A 15,962-nucleotide genomic window follows, 5' to 3' on the forward strand; every position below is an offset into this window, starting at 1 on the left:
CTACTGAAATAATACAGAGATAAGGAATTGGAGGAGACTAGATTGAAAACAGCTTCACCCAGGTTGTGTTTGCCTCAGTGACTTTGTACGACACTTTTCTGTTGTCTCTCTTAGTGCATGTAAATAGTCTTTTTCTGTAAATAAGAACAACACATTATTTGGAAAAGCTAGATTTACAAAGGTTGATTTGTAATCCAATTAAATCAATGAAAGTCACTTACTTGATTAAGAAATCTGTGAATTGACTGGTTCTAGAGCTCCCCAAACAAATGTTTCTCTGGTTTTCATTGACTGATTAAAATAATCTCATTCTTAGGTTTCAGACAGTGCTTGGAGATTGGAGCCTGTCTTTTGCCCAACAACTTGAACCATTGACAGGTAGTCACAGAGAATGCTTTCTTGTAGTTATCAGCCTAAACATTCCTAAACAACATAAACAGCATTGCACTAAAAATAGTATACCACTGGCCAGATTTCAGAACTCTGTTCTCATGAACGTATAATTTGCTTTCCCAATTACAAATCAAACACATACTGAGGTATACAAATTATGTAAACTGATTATTTACCTCTCATCGACTACAGCCACCTTTTCTGTTGACTATTGAACTTTGTGTATATTATCACTATCCTAACAGCTTCATAAGGTAGGGCTAAATTCTTTTATGATTCAGAATCTCTATCCACATCTTATAACATGATAACGAGTGATCAATTATTTTTGCAGCTGTAGTACAATCAATCAAACCAGGCTAATTCTACAGCTCCAAATAATTTCCATACATTATATACAAATCTGGTTAGAAAATCTAGAATCTGGCTTATACAGACCTTTAAAGATGTCAGAAGAACTTTCTGGTGTTCCTTGGAAGATGTCTAAATCAAAGCACACATTTACAGATTTCATTTTTTTTAGGATATAAAATAATGTTTTCAATATATTAATGTGTTACTTGTTCTTTTTGCTTTTGATCAATACCCTATGAGTATGTCCACCCCAAATTATACCCTATGTTAGTTTTTCCTAAGCATTAAGCTGAGTTTTAAGCCAATGAATACTGTGGCAGAAAGCAAGGCCTTCCTGTTCTGTCTTAAAAATGCTTGCCGCAGTCTCCTGACCGTACACTGACAGTAGAATTGAGAATTAAGAACAGTGAAAAACTTCAGTTACAGCTCTGAAACTTTTCAAGAAACAGACCCAAGCAGTTTCTTTGAAGCAACACGTCTGTTCTAAAGAAAAATATACCCATATGTGTTCCTTCCAAAGGGAGTTCCCACTCTCTTCTTCCAATTGATAAATGACAAAATAACTGAAATACGGGGCTTCCTGCGGTTGACAGTGGAGAAATCAAGGACTGAACAGTTCTTCAGCTGAATAAAAACACACAGACTACCAACAGGTGCAGACGTCTCTTGATCCCAGGATTCCCACCTTCTTTTCTCTCATAGATGTCTGCTCGCAACGCCTGGGCAGGCATTTGCAGAGAAGTTTTGTCTTCAGCAGTCTCTCATTCTTTGGGCTGTTTCCTGGTATAGACGAGCATGTAGTTCTTGGGCAAGCTGCCTTTACAACCCTTCTTGTTTTCTTTCAAAAACAGCCTGTGTAACCAGAGGCGGAGAAGCAGAATAAGGTCACACTTCCTGTTGGGCTCACCTCAGTGGCATTCACACTGAGACGTGCGGTGAAGGTTTAAGATAGTCTCCTGGGCTAACAGCAGGGGCTGGACAGGCCACACGTTGGGCCAGCCAGGTCTACCCTGGCCACTGGAGGGATGTTTTCTGAGCTAACTCGTCATCCCCAGCTGTGAGAACATGGGAAAAACTCTCAGCCAAGTCACACTTCTTGCTCATCATGTTCTGGGCACATCTAGTTATAAGTAGCGAACAGAGTGTGCTCTTTGTCCAAATCACCTAAATTTATCAAAGATGGTGCATTTATGCTATTAAATTTAGCGTACTGTTAAATAGCAGGAGTCTGATCTCATGACAATTTCTGTAGTGGCAATATGTTGATCCACCAAAGGCTGGGCTTTATAGAAATCTCTGTGGATGGCATTTTACATTTTAAAATTTCTATTTTAGTAGAGCTGAAAGACGTGATACTGTTTGTGGGTCCCCATACGTTTGTGCTATTCTAAGTGATAAAAGAAATAAGCATTCCAGCAGCACTGAGTAGGGAAAAGAGCATGGGTTTTGGAGTCACACAGACTGAGATTCCAAATGTCTTGCCATCCTACTCTGTGACCTTATATTTGTGACTTGACTTCTTTGAGTTGCAATTTTCTCAGTTAGAAATGCAATAATATATACTTCACAGGATAGCTGGGGGAATAACATGAGTTAAAAGAAATGAGAACTAATGTATCCTCAGCACAGAGACGCAAGATGTAAACCTTGTTTGTTTTCCATAAGTCAATTTTCTCTTTTGAGGCACCAGTTGGCCAGGCTGGCAGAAAAGTTAATCTCATCCTTCCTTGGGGTTCCCTTTGCCCCTAAAGTTATGGCACATAGCAGGATCCTCTGTAAAACATGTCCCAGGCAACAGAATCCATCAGGAGGAAGGTCCATCTAATTGCAAAGGTTTCCTGCCTCCTGAACCTCCTGATTTTGTCTAAACCCTCCCCTTGAGTGTGGGCTAAAGCTATGACTTGCTTCTTGTAAATAGAATAAAGCAAAGTCACTGGGTTGCCAATCCCATGATTTGGCTTCTGTCTTGAGGTCCCCTTTAAGAAGATTTCCCTCTTAATAGGAGGAGTTCAGATCTTCTTGGCTTGCCTACTTTGAGGAAGCCAGCTGCCATGGAAGAGAAGCCCACATAGCAGGGAATAAGGTGGTCTCAAAATCTAGTGAGGGACTTATGTCCTCAGTCAAAAACAGAATTCAGCCAAAACCCATGTGTGTGAGCTTGAAAGTGGATCCTTCTGCACTTGAGCCGTGAGATGACTGCAGCCTATGAAAGACCCATAAGCAGGGGGCCAAGCTTACCCCCGCCTGATTCTGGGCCCACGTAAACTGGGAGATAATAAATGGTGTTTCAAGCCACCCATTTTTATTTTATTTTTTTTGTAGAGACAGTCTCACTTGTTGCCACTGGTAGAACGCCATGGCGTCACACAGCTCACAGCAACCTCCAACTCCTGGACTTAGGCGATTCTCTTGCCTCAGCTTCTGGAGTAGCTGGGACCACAGGTGCTTGCCACAATGCCTGGCTGTTTTTTTGTTGCAGTTCAGCCAGGTCTGGGTTTGAACCCCCCCATACTCAGCATATGGGGCTGGCACCATACTCACTGAGCCACAGGCACTGCCCAACAAGCCACCCATGTTTTGAGGTCATTTTTTGCACAGCAATAAACAACTAACGTGTATATAGTCCTAACAGTTGTCCCCTCCTGAGCCGTCTGACCATATGGTCAGGGTTCTCTGTTGCTTTAATGCCTCCTAGAGAAATGTTGCACACAACTGTCTAAATTTCTGGGATAGCCATTCGGCTTTACGACTATGCAAGGAGTTTGCTGTCCTCTTTCTCATAATTCTCAGCTGTTTCCTTCTTCCTGTTCCTCCTACCCCTCATCCTCCTCTTTCCAGCTGTGGCTAATCTCTTCTAGATGACTGCAAAACTCCTTCTGACTTCTTCAAGACGCTCTGCTCTCTCTGTGTCCACAAATATACTTTCCCAACGAGCTCACAGCAGAAAGACTTTAAATCCTTGGCACTCATTAATAATGGTCATAGCAATTGCTAATAGCAATAGAATTCTAACTATGTGCCAGACACTGTTTTAAGCCCTTTCCATATGTCAGCATTTTAATCTTCATACAAACCCCAAGAGAGAGTCTCTATTATTATCCCCATTCTACAGATGAAGAAACTGAGGCTTAGAGAGTCAAATAACTTGTCCAAGTCATATAGCCAATAAGCAGTGAGTCAGCAGAGCTAGGATTCAAACTCCACAAGGACAGCTCCTGAGTTTGTATTTTTAACTTGTAAGTAAAAAATGATCATATCCAATGTATTCAAGCATTTTCTATAAAATAGGCATCATAGTAAATATTATATATGCAAGAGATTGTTTCGCCCTCACACATCCCTAGAAAATTATTATCTACACCCAGGACAGAAGTTCAGAGAGTTTACATAAATCCCTTAACATAGGCCAGGGCTACAACTCCCAGTCTGCAGGTCTGCCCTCCCTGTCCTCTCTTTAGGCCTACTCAGCTCTTTGCTGTGACTCAGACACTGGACACACACCTGCTTTGAGATCTCTGAGCTTAATGTTGCTCCCTCTACCCCAGAACGTTCTGTAAAGGCCACAGGATTTTCTTTTCTCACTCCTTGCTGCTAACTAAATTTCCCTCCAAACCAGTCCCTAATCTGTCTGCTTTATCCTTTTCCTTAGCACTTTTCACTGTGCAATGTGCATGCAGTTTATTCTTTGTAGTGATAAACATACACTCATGTTTGGTAATATGTCCTCAGCTAAGAACATAAGCTTTAAAAGGGCAGAGAATATTGTCTTCCTTTTTCATCTGTATAGCCCCTGTATCAAGAATAGTGCTTTTACACTGTTGGTGAGCCTGCAAACTCATACAGCCTTTTTGGAAAGAAGTATGGAGAATCCTCAAAGAACTCAAATTAGACTTTCCATTTGATCCTGCAATCCCATTACGAGGCATCTACCCAAAAGAAAAAAAAAATCACTTTATCATAAGAAGATCTTCACTAGATTGTTTATCGCAGCTCAATTTACAATCGCCAAGATTTGAAAACAGCCTAAATACCCATCATCTCAGGAATGGATTGACAAGCTGTGGTATATGTATACCATGGAATACAATTCAGTCATAAAAAAGATGGTGGCTACACATCTTTTGTATTAACCTGGATGGAATTGAAACACATTCTTCTCAATAAAGTATCACAAAAATTGAGAAGCATGAATCCAATGTACTCAATTCTGATATGAAGCCTGTAGATGATATAATTTATACCCACATAGGCGAAACATTTCAATCCAAGTTTGGGGGAAGGGAAATGATAGAGGGGGAGCAGGGATGGGTATTGGGGATGCTCTCACGTAATGGGCACAATGTAGGGGTCTATGGCACACTTTTTGGGTGTAGGACATTAATACAACAGGGACTGTACCTAGAAAATTAAAATATTGTGGCTTGGTTGTTTGTACCCTCACATTAACCTGAAATTTAAAAACAGAATAGTGTTTCCCAGATAATAGGTTATCAATCAATATTTGTAGAAGCAACAAATAAATGCGTTCTATAAATCAGCATTTCTAAAAGTGTGTTCCTCAGAATGCTCAATTCTCTGCTATTACCAGAAGTTATATGTGTGGATGGAGAAAGACATGAGTGGTAAATTTTTTTAAATTTATTTTTATTGTTAAATCATAGCTGTGTACATTAGTGCAATCAAGGGGTACAACGTGCGGGTTTCATATACAATCTGAAATATTCTCATCAAACTGTTCAATGTAGCCTTCATGGCATTTTCTCAGTTACTGTATGTAGACATTTATATTCTGCCTTTAGTAAGTTTCACCTGTACCCATTCTAAGATGCACCTTAGATGTGGCCCCACCCATCAGCCTCCCTCCAACAAAACCTCAAAAGTCCTAGAAAACATGGATCTCTCTAATGGATGGCACCATGAAATCACAACTACTCTCCATGTTGCTCTCAAATACAATGCTCTTTCTGTCTCTTCTGCCTCCTCTGGGGCTCTAGCTGCCACTTTCTCTTGCCTGAACTTCTGCACCAACACCCTATCTATCCCTGGGCCTTTCTCCAATACATCTGCCAAGCTGTGGTCAGAGTGATCTTTTCCATATAAATGCCTAATTATGTCTTGCCTCTAAGTCCTTCAGTGGCCTACCCTTGCTCTTCTTTCACGGAAAGTTCAAAACACTATTTGAAGCCCACCAGACCCTGAAAGGGGCTGGTCCTGCCTATTTTTCAGCCTTACCATTCACTCAACTCACCCCATCTTTCTGTAAGAATTCAGCCATGTTGGTATTCTTTCTGCTTCTTGGGCTCACTCTTCCTTGGACCCACCACAGGCCTTTTGCTATTTCCTTTGTCCCCTCTTTTGTTTCCAAAATAGTTCTTTGCCTGAGAAGCCACGCTGACCCTGCCCAGACAAAGTTATAATTCTTTTCTTCAGAGTATGCATCACAGTCTCAGTTAATAAAACAAGTTTTTATCCATGTTGGTCTTCTCTGCGATCTGGTGAGCTTTGGGAGAACAAGGACCATGCTTTTATAGTTTGCTATTATGGTGTTTATGATTAGCATAGAGTCAGGTCCACAGCAGACTCTTAAAAACACATAAGTGAATAGGATGTTCTATTTTCTATTTTCAAACTCTGGCTGAGCTCTTTGCCACACACAGTGCAGAACTTTATCAGGACTGGAAGGGAATATATGGGTCCAAACCTGGACAGGAAAATAATCTGGGAGGAGTCAGACGCTGGCCATTTTATCACAATGATTACATGGTAGTAAAAATCAACCTCCACATCTTAGTGGCTTATGACATAAACTTTTGTTTTACCACATGGTGGCTCCTTGTATGTCAACTTGCCAGAGCTGAACTACCTTTCCCAGAATGCCTTTTCTTGTGTGCTCCTGGTTGGGATGGGCCAAAGGAAGATTTGGAAGGTAGAGGTAGCATAGCATCCGAGCTTGTTCCTGGAAAGTCCATGCAGGTGAGTCTTCGTTGCAGCTCATGCACATTTCCCCAGATCTGCTGGCTTGCTGTGTGGATTTGGTCCAAACTCCGGTCCCCAAGACTGCTTCCTTCAGCTTCACAAACCCTGGTCCAGGAGCACGTCTGGCTCTGCAGCAAGAGCACCAGCTTCTCTGCAGAGCATCCCAGGCCATGAGAGTGGAAGCTCAGAGGTCAGAAGGGCTAATGGGACTTTCTGTGATAGATGTGTGTTCTAGCCGGTTCCAGTCTTCCCCAATCTCCCCTATTTCCTGCCCATATTCTGATTTTCAACCAACTGTCCTGTGACTTCAGGTTCAGCACCCCTCCTAAGAAACAGCCAAACTGAACTCTTACCAGCGTCCACAAGTGTATAAGATTCAATCCCTGCCTTAAACAATTAATTGCACATTCTACATTATTCTTCATGGTTCTTCTCTGCTTAGCCCAAGTTGGGTGCAAGTTGCCTGTAACTTTGCTCCCTATGCCATCATTCTGGAAGCTGCCCTGGAGCCTCGGCCTTTGTGAGGGATATCCCCTTCTCAGTGCATAGGAGGGGAAAGGAGAACTGGCCCAAATACACAATGGCTCTTAAAGCTTTTCAGAACTGGCATCTGAGATGTCCACTTGTGTTTCCTTGGTCAAAGCTCATCGCATGGCCCATCATGTCAGTGGGAAAGAAGTGTCCGTTTCTCAAGGGAAAGCACTGCAAGTCACAGGACAATGGATAGGAAGTGCAGTAGATGTACACAGAAAGGAAATGATTATGTAATTTACTACTGCCCTCCATATTGGTCACAAATACTTACACCTCTCATTTACCTTAAAGGCTATATTCATTTGCTCTCTAGAGGACATACCAAAATCCAATTCAATCACAACTTCATGCCCAGTATCTCATCATAATCTCTGCATCAATGTGGTTCCTTTCAAACTACCTCGTCCCTATGTCTAATGTTCAGTACATGAACAGAGACAGAATAAATTTCCACCAAAACTCTCCTATTCAGAAAGGGACTAATGGCAGACACAGCAGCAGCTATTCCATGGACATCTTGAAAGGGAATGAGCAGGTGTGACAAAAGCCCTGTCCCCTGTGAGTGGGGAAATTTCTATGGTACAGCCCTGACTCTGCTGCTCAACTCGATGCAATAGTTGGTGGCTCTTGGCTCCATCCCTGGAAAGTAAAGCTGTTCCTTTCCTTTGATCCTCTTGGCCACCTCTTCAGATTAGAGAATATGCCTTCCTTGGAGGGTAAGAGATTTTCTGGCATTACTTTCTGCTTGTAGAATTTGGAAATTGGAGAGATACTTTGAAACCCTGAATGGTCATAATCTGATACCAAGCTGGCGCATCCTGACTGTACGTTGTGATGGGTGCAGGCAATCCTAGCTACTTGGGAGGCTGAGGGAAGAGGATCGCTTGTGCCCAAAAGTTTGAGGTTGCTGTGAGCTATCATGCCACAGCACTCTACTGAGAGTGACAGAGTGAGACTCTGTGTCAAAGAAAAAAACATAGTAAACAACTTCGTCTATCTGATTCTAGTCAGAAATCTGTGTCAATATCCATACCTATGATTCTTTTGAGACACATCCACTTCTGTTTTTAATTGCTGGCACATTGAACCTATCAGACTGAGACTTATCCTATTGCTTAGCTATCTGTCATGGGTTGAGTGAATAATTCACGGGCACTGTCTTTGAGAATAGGAGCAGTGATCAGATTGTGGGGTCGGAATACCATTGAGAGGGCGTCTTGTCTATAGTTGATATGGAGGCAGGGATTATGCAGAAATCTGGGGAGCATAATAATTCAGTTGTGAATGTTACATGTGTGAGGACTGATTTAGATTTATTTAATTGGCTCACTCTGGTTTCCTTGTAGTAACACAGGTGTCTCATATGCAGACAGCGATAGAAGAATGAAATCTCTAACGGTTTCTTCTCATCTGTGGAGTCCACGCTTTCTACATACTTAAATTCACTGCAATACTTTCATTTTTGCCCTCAGATTTGATTTTCTTATAATCAATGTTCTCAAACTTCCTCTGCTGCTGGTGTGTCGTTCAAGGATTTATATAATGTTTCTTGTCACTAGAATTCTTGTCTCTAAAAAATGCTCTAGATGTATCCATGCCATCTACTCGGGGTTCATATTTACATTGCAGAATTTTATTTTATTTTTTTTGAGAGAGAGATAATGGGGCAGAGGGAAAGAAAGAGACACACAGACTAAGGGAGACAGACTAAGAAATGTGGAAGGGAAGGGAAGGGGGTGTCAAGACTGATTAGCTCGTGGGAACCCTGTGATTAAGTCTTAATAAAAGCTTACATTCTGAGTGGCAAGAACAGTGTTTTATTCATCTCTGTAGTCTCCAGCAGCAAACACAGGGATTGATGCAAAGTCAGTCCTTGGAAAAGGGGTGTTTTCACAGAACTGTGGAGGATAAAACTGGACTGCCCTCAGAGATTCCGGTAACTAGATACATGGGTTTCTGAAGAGGAACACAAGAAAACACGTGGCATTTGTGTATCAATTATACACAATATGTAAACCTTGGTATGTCTAATTTTAATCCTCATTACAACTCTGCAAAGTGGGTTTAAAATTTCCATCTCCATGTAAGGAAAGGGAAATCAGAGAAGTATACCAGTAATACATCCAGTCTAACATGTAATTCCTGGTCTTATTCCAAATCCCTGGTTCTTATATAGTTCGCTATTTTAAGTGACTATTAAAAAAAAAAAGCAAGAAACAAGTTAATGAATTAATTTCCTTCAAATTTACAGTGTTTTATGATTGTTAACATACTTAATAGTTCTCAAAAAAGTTTAAAGAAACCCAAAAGGTATTTACCCTCATCCTGATAAAACTGGCTGTGTTGAATGCTTTGTGAAAATACAAAAGAGGAAGTAATTGGATATCTAACCACAAGATTGTGTTACCTCAGTATTTTTACTAAGGCAAACCATGGGCTGTGGCAATACCGGTGCTGACCAACTCTCTGTCCCTGCCCTGTCTTTGCCCCCTCTGCCCACAGAGGAGGAACTGTTTCATTCGAATGTCCTTGGAGATTTGGGTATTGTTTTCTGGTCCTGGCCATGAGTGCAGATGTTTAGATAAATTATGAGTGACCAAGTTAGAGCACATATGTGGATCTGTACACTCTTCCATATCAACCAGGCTTACAATACTGAAATCACCTGTTCGTGTGTTGCTCTACTTGGCTACACCGTAAGTACCTTAAGATCAGGAATGAAACTTATTAATGGTTATGCTCCTTGAACCCAGCCCTGTACTTGGCACATGGCAGATGTTCAATAAATGCGTGTGGAAAAGTAATGGAAGTAGAATGAGACTTAATTTGTCTGCACTTGAGTCCTAGCAAGCAATAATTATGGAATCCACACAGGACTCTTTTCTGGAGCTTACTCACCCTTCAAAGCATATTTCAAACACCCCTTCCTCATCAGTCCTCATATTCCTACAGTATCTCTCTTTCGAACTGATGTATATTGGGTTTCACATTATGTTTGCTTGTTTCTGTATCCATTTCCCCACCATGGCAAATCACTGTAGAAAGTGTACCTAGTTTTATTTTTCTTCCTGGTCTCTCAATCTACATAATCCACTTTCTAGCATCAAGTAGGAATTCAATAAAAGTTAGAGGAGAACTATGGACTTGATGTTTGTGTCTCCCCCCCAACACATGCACAAACACATAAACTCATGAATCAAAGTCCTAATCGCCAACGTGCGATGGTATTTGGAGGTGAGGCCTTTGGAAAGTAATTATATCGTGAGGGTTTAGCTGTCGTGAATGGGATTAGCATCCTCACAAGAGAAGTAAGAGAGATTATCTCTTTCCACCATGCAAAGATAGAGCCAGAAGGCAGCCAGTGCAACTAGGAAGAGAGGCTCAGGAACCAAATCAACCAACACCTTTATCTTGGACTTCCCAGCTTCTAGAGCTGTTAGAAATAAATTTGTATTTTGGGGGCCAGTCTATGGCATTTTTGTTATAGCAGCCCAAACTGATTAAGATGTTAACTGATTGAACAAATGGAAGATGAATGAATGCGTGTCGCTGAATTGCTACTTACTCAATAACAAAGAGAAGACAAGAGCTCACTATTTGGTTACTGCTAATTTGCGCAGTTGTTATGTTCTGTTCCCATTTTTCCTGTCCTCAGCAAGGGAGATTGTATATTGTTGAGATTGCCTCTACAAGCAAATGCCTTTAGGTCAATGTCTCACTAGATTTGCCTCTCATTTGGTTTGGTTTTCTAACTTTGCAAACCAGGAAGAGTAGTCTCAGCTTTGTTGGGTGGCTGTAACTTGTAATTTGGAGTTACAGTTGAGTGACCATAAGCCATTTGTACTGAATGCAAGTTGTCTTTGTGGTCCAACTTTCATTCTCTTTCTTTCATGTAACAGCAACCCCAGTTCTGCTTTCCCCTAGTCATTTCCATCTCTCAGTCCATGAGGTTGGCCAATCTTCACTCCTACCACTTGATTGGGACTTACACCCCTGTTTAAGCCAAATCAGTACAAGTCATTCACGTGGTCACCTAACTTAATCCAATGAGAGAATGAATTCCAGGACTTGTTTTTATGTTCAGCAGGGTGTTTTAATGACACATTTAAAGCTATTGGGGACCAGGATGTGGATCGTAAGAATTAAGCTAATCTCTACAAAGTAGAGTGGAAGATAAACCCTAAATCAAACTCACCCAGAAGGCAGACTTATCCCTTATCTCTTATTAATGCCCCCAACTAATAAATTCCTTTTATGCCTAGTCTTGTTTTCCATTAAAATTTGTTACTTGTAAAAGAATCCTAAGACACTACAGGTCTGAAGCTTTTGTATACATAATGGTGGCTTATGAAAATGCAGATTTCTAAACCCAAGATACAAATTAGGGCCCAGGAAGTTGTATTTTAAAGAAGAGTTGTTGCATTTTAACAGACTGTTTTGTTGAAGCAGTGCAGCTGGGCTGTGCGCATGTCTGCATCATGCAGATGATTGGTGGACCAAAAGCTTGAGTAACACATAGTGGATGCAAACGATACCAGAAAATAACAACACAAAATATCAGGGAGGCGCAAAACATCATGTAAGGACTGAAAGGTGAGTCCATCCTTTGTCCTGGTTTCACAAATGGGAAAATCCAGTGAGAAATCAGGAGTGGGCTCTATATTCAATGGTTTTCTATTAACTTTACTATTTCTTCATGGGTTATGTGGCTTAATCATCCATCTCAGTTTGTCTGAGACTGCTCAGCGATCTGCCTATTTGTCTGGTGTCATTATTAATAGCAATTCTATGCTCAAAAGTGTCCTGGGTTGGATGGTAACTTTTATGATCACTCCCTTGATTCAGGGTAATCTGCACAAAAAGGAGTTCTTTGTCTTTCTTGCTATACTTGGTAAAACACACACATAGGGCGGCACCTGTGGTGTAAAGGGGTGGGGCGCCGGACCCATATGCTTGAGGTGGTGGGTTCAAACCCAGCCCCAGCCAAAAACTGCAAAAAAAAAAAACAAAAATAAATCACACACATACATATATATTCTATGTGTGTGTATATATATATATTCTATTTTATGACCTCTAATAGCAAACAGTTTGATATCTTAAAATCATTACTGCTAAGATGAAAAGTCTTAAAAATCTCAGAAATCTAAGTGTCTTTTAGTAGCATATGAACCTATTGTGATGTTATAAAGTCATCTGGAGCACCCTTTATTGTTAGGATTGGTTCATCTAAGAAAGTCGCATAAAAACCTACAATGAAAATCACAATGAGAAATCCATTAGATATGTGAACACAATGCTACATAACCTTTGGGAGAAATGATACATTTGCAAGTTCATATGTGGCCTGAAAGTCCAAGGCCAGGGATTAATTCTGGAACAACTATAACTTCTGGCCAATTGATAACGAGATATGGTGACATAGAAGCAAAATGAATGTGCTCTTTGGCAGTTAAAGGAAATGATGTCAGTGCCATTTCCAAAGATTTTTCAGCACCTGCAATGGAGAGATTTGTCAGAGGTATCTATTGCAGCATTTTAGATTTCTACTAGTCTATTTCCAAAAGAATCCTGCATTTCTTTGATTTCCTTTACTAATGCTAATTGCAAATATTAAACACATGAAATGGATTTCTTGTGTTTTACATGTAATCAAGGAATAACTAGTATTTAGTAATGACTTTTTCCTCCCTTAAAATAGGTATGCAGTTGTTAAATATTCCAGGAGATATTATGGTTCCATATTCACATTTTTAATGTTGGAAGAATTTAGTTTAGTGATTTCTGCCTAACAACTGTTGTTTCAAGATAATTTGCCCACTGCTTGTTTGGTTTTCCTCAAACACAGCTGTAAGTTCTGTCTATATTTGGAAATGGAGTGACTGGTGGCTCGGCATCAACCATCTGGAAGGGGGTATGTTAGGTGGAAGAGAGGACAGGGGACATAGCGATACACAGCTTCACTACATGGCTGGGGAGCCAGTGCAAGGCCTTTCTATGTCTTGTTTCCCTGCCCTGATGCTGACCTCTGATTCCACGTGGCCAAAATAGGAAATGACGGTCTACATGAAGTTTTTCTCCGTTTTATCAAACTTAATGCCCCCTGTTATGTGTATATGTTTTGTTAATGCCCTTTCCACTTTTCTGAAATCAAATTCATAGATCAAGCTACCAATCTTTTTTTTTTTTTTTTTCACAAAAAATGAGTATAATATAAGAACCAACTTTATGGAAGCAAATCACAATCAAATAATATATTTCGGTACATAATATTCAGCCATGATTCACAAAGAGACATAATAATCAAGTGCTTGTACCTAAATTTGGATTTACTCTGAATGTAACAACTGCAAAAACAGAGTGATACAGGTACACTCTATTCCTCAAACACGATGAGTAGCTTAGCCATTGGTCACATGATTTTTTAAAAAACTCTTGGTACTGTTCAGAGAAAATCTTCACTTGTATCGTTTCAGGCCTAGAAATTGAATATATATTAAAACATTGCAAAAAATATTGGACATTTATTGTGAAATTCAATTCTAGGCATAGACAATTACAAACAGGTTTTTCACCTGTCTATACAAATGTCTGGCGGGACATTCAAAAGTCATGCATGACTTGGGGCAATTTTTCCAGGTACGGGACTGCGCTAGGAGCTTCAGCATGTCTAGCAGCCTTGGTGCCTTTCCACTAACTATTACAGTAGCTGTGCTTCCCCCTATATCATATTACAACTAAAATACCATCTCGCATTTCCAAAGTATCCTTTAGGGCTGTGATTTTCAACTGGTATGCTACAGCACACTGGTGTGCCATGAGAAGATCTCAGGTGTGCTGTGAACATTTTTAAAGATCATTAATTAAATTACCTCCAAAAGAAAGCACAGTAAATATATTCTTTTTTTACTCTTTTTTTAAATCAACATAATTTAAGTGTGCTGTGAAAGTTTAACTATAGGTTCAAGTGTCATAAAATTAAAAAGGTTGTTAAATACTGTTCTAGGGGATGGCATTAACTCCCTTTAGAGGGCCACTGGACTAGATAATCTACTTCAGTCAGGAATTATTTACATAAGAACTTCCATTTTTTTCTCTCAATTTGCATTATTGGAGGGACCTGTTGTTAAGTCCAAGAATAAGAATCATCTTTTCAGGGTGGACTAGTGGATTCTCAGCAAATGGTGGAGAGCAGACATAATCTGTGTTATCCTTTACGAACATTATTCTATTTGAATTACAAGCAACCTCAAAATTTCAGTGGTGTATAATAATAGATGCTCATTTTTTTTTTCTCACTTACTGGCTTGGGGGTCAGCAAGGATTCTGGCAGGGTTCAGTAAGACTTTGTTCTAGGCCGAATGTCAGAAACTTGGTTGCTGGTACTGCCACTGAAGCTGGAGAATATTTTTCTTATTTTGAACATCGTTAAAAATTTTCAAAGATACAGATCCTCAGTAAAACAGTCTATTTAGCATAGCTGAGACTACCATTTCAGCTTTAAGGAAGGAAAAGAACGTGAGTTTCTGATATTTTCATTTTACTTAGTAGGTGGGTGACTCCTCTTCCAAGATTTATAAAGTGAGTGTATCAGTCAGTTTGGGTGAAGTTATGCTATTGACAACCAACTTACCCCTCCACCCAAATTTCAATAGCTCAAAGTGATAAAATGTTTGTTCTTTTCCTTATACACCATGTTATTTGTAGGTTTTCAGTGTGTTCTGCATTCACCATAATATGTCTAGATTCTGGGTTGCTGAAGCAACTATTATTGCAAACATTGCTAAGCACTGTGCCATAAATCGAAAGCTTGGTGAACTAGCTTTTTGAATGCCAAGTGGCCATGAAAGAGCTCACTTCTAATTACATTTTATGAGCCAAAGCAAATCAAATGTCCATATGTAATTCTAAGGAAGGTGGAAGGTATAATTCTTTCAGGTGTCCAAAGGAAGATCCTACAAATATTTGATATTCTACAAATATTTGATGTTTGGGAAATTTCCCAAACATAGAAGAGGAGTTCAGATGCTGGGGAACCAAAACACAAGAAGACCAATATCCACTAGAAACTGTCTTTATTTTTATGTTTTCTATGTTTTGCCATGCTCAATCTAGCTCAGTAGCTATTAGTAGCATAGTAGGTGCTGAATGAATGTGAATAAAAGGATGAATATGAATATGGTTGTTTAATTTACCAAATCTCACTATAATTAAAGCTTAAAGAGAGTTACTTTGCTATTTTAACTCCACACTGTGAAGCAAGATAAATATAAGTGTCATTTGTATGCAGGGTTGCACTTAGAAAACTCAAGAGCCTGTGGAAAGAGTAAGAAAAACATGTTTCATGTCAATATTAATTTGAATGTATTCACTTGCCGGTTTTCCCCCACAGCAGGGACACTGTCTCCTGTGTTTACACAGTTTGGGATATGTTAAGTCGTCAATGAATGTACTGCTATCATTAGTTGTGTAGCTTAGGGAAAGTGACATCAGTGTAGTCAGAGGTTCTCAGCTGAGTGTACATGCACACACGTGCACACAGACACAATGTCTTAGTAATATTTGTCTTGTGTATTGTAAGGATTTCCAAGACCAGAGAGAAATACAATTGTACTATTGTGTGTCATGTGATTATTTACACCATAGTGTTTGCCACAAAGTATCCGTTCAAGAGCCAATTATTGACGTGTCACAGTAACCATTTA

General features: G+C 39.9%; 1 protein-coding gene across 1 annotated transcript in view; it reads right to left on the reverse strand.

Moving 5' to 3' along the window:
• TMEM71 (transmembrane protein 71) overlaps positions 1-1,541 on the reverse strand; it is a 38,465-nt gene extending 36,924 nt beyond the window's left edge. The window contains exons 1-2 of the mRNA XM_053558272.1: positions 1,433-1,541; positions 832-876 (exon numbers count right to left, since the gene is read on the reverse strand). The gene's annotated coding sequence lies outside the window, so the exon portion shown is untranslated. The remainder of the gene's footprint in view (positions 1-831; positions 877-1,432) is intronic.
• Positions 1,542-15,962: the final 14,421 nt, after the last annotated feature.

The sequence above is a fragment of the Nycticebus coucang genome, chromosome 13, assembly GCF_027406575.1.
Source record: "Nycticebus coucang isolate mNycCou1 chromosome 13, mNycCou1.pri, whole genome shotgun sequence".
NCBI classification, from domain to species: domain Eukaryota; kingdom Metazoa; phylum Chordata; class Mammalia; order Primates; family Lorisidae; genus Nycticebus; species Nycticebus coucang.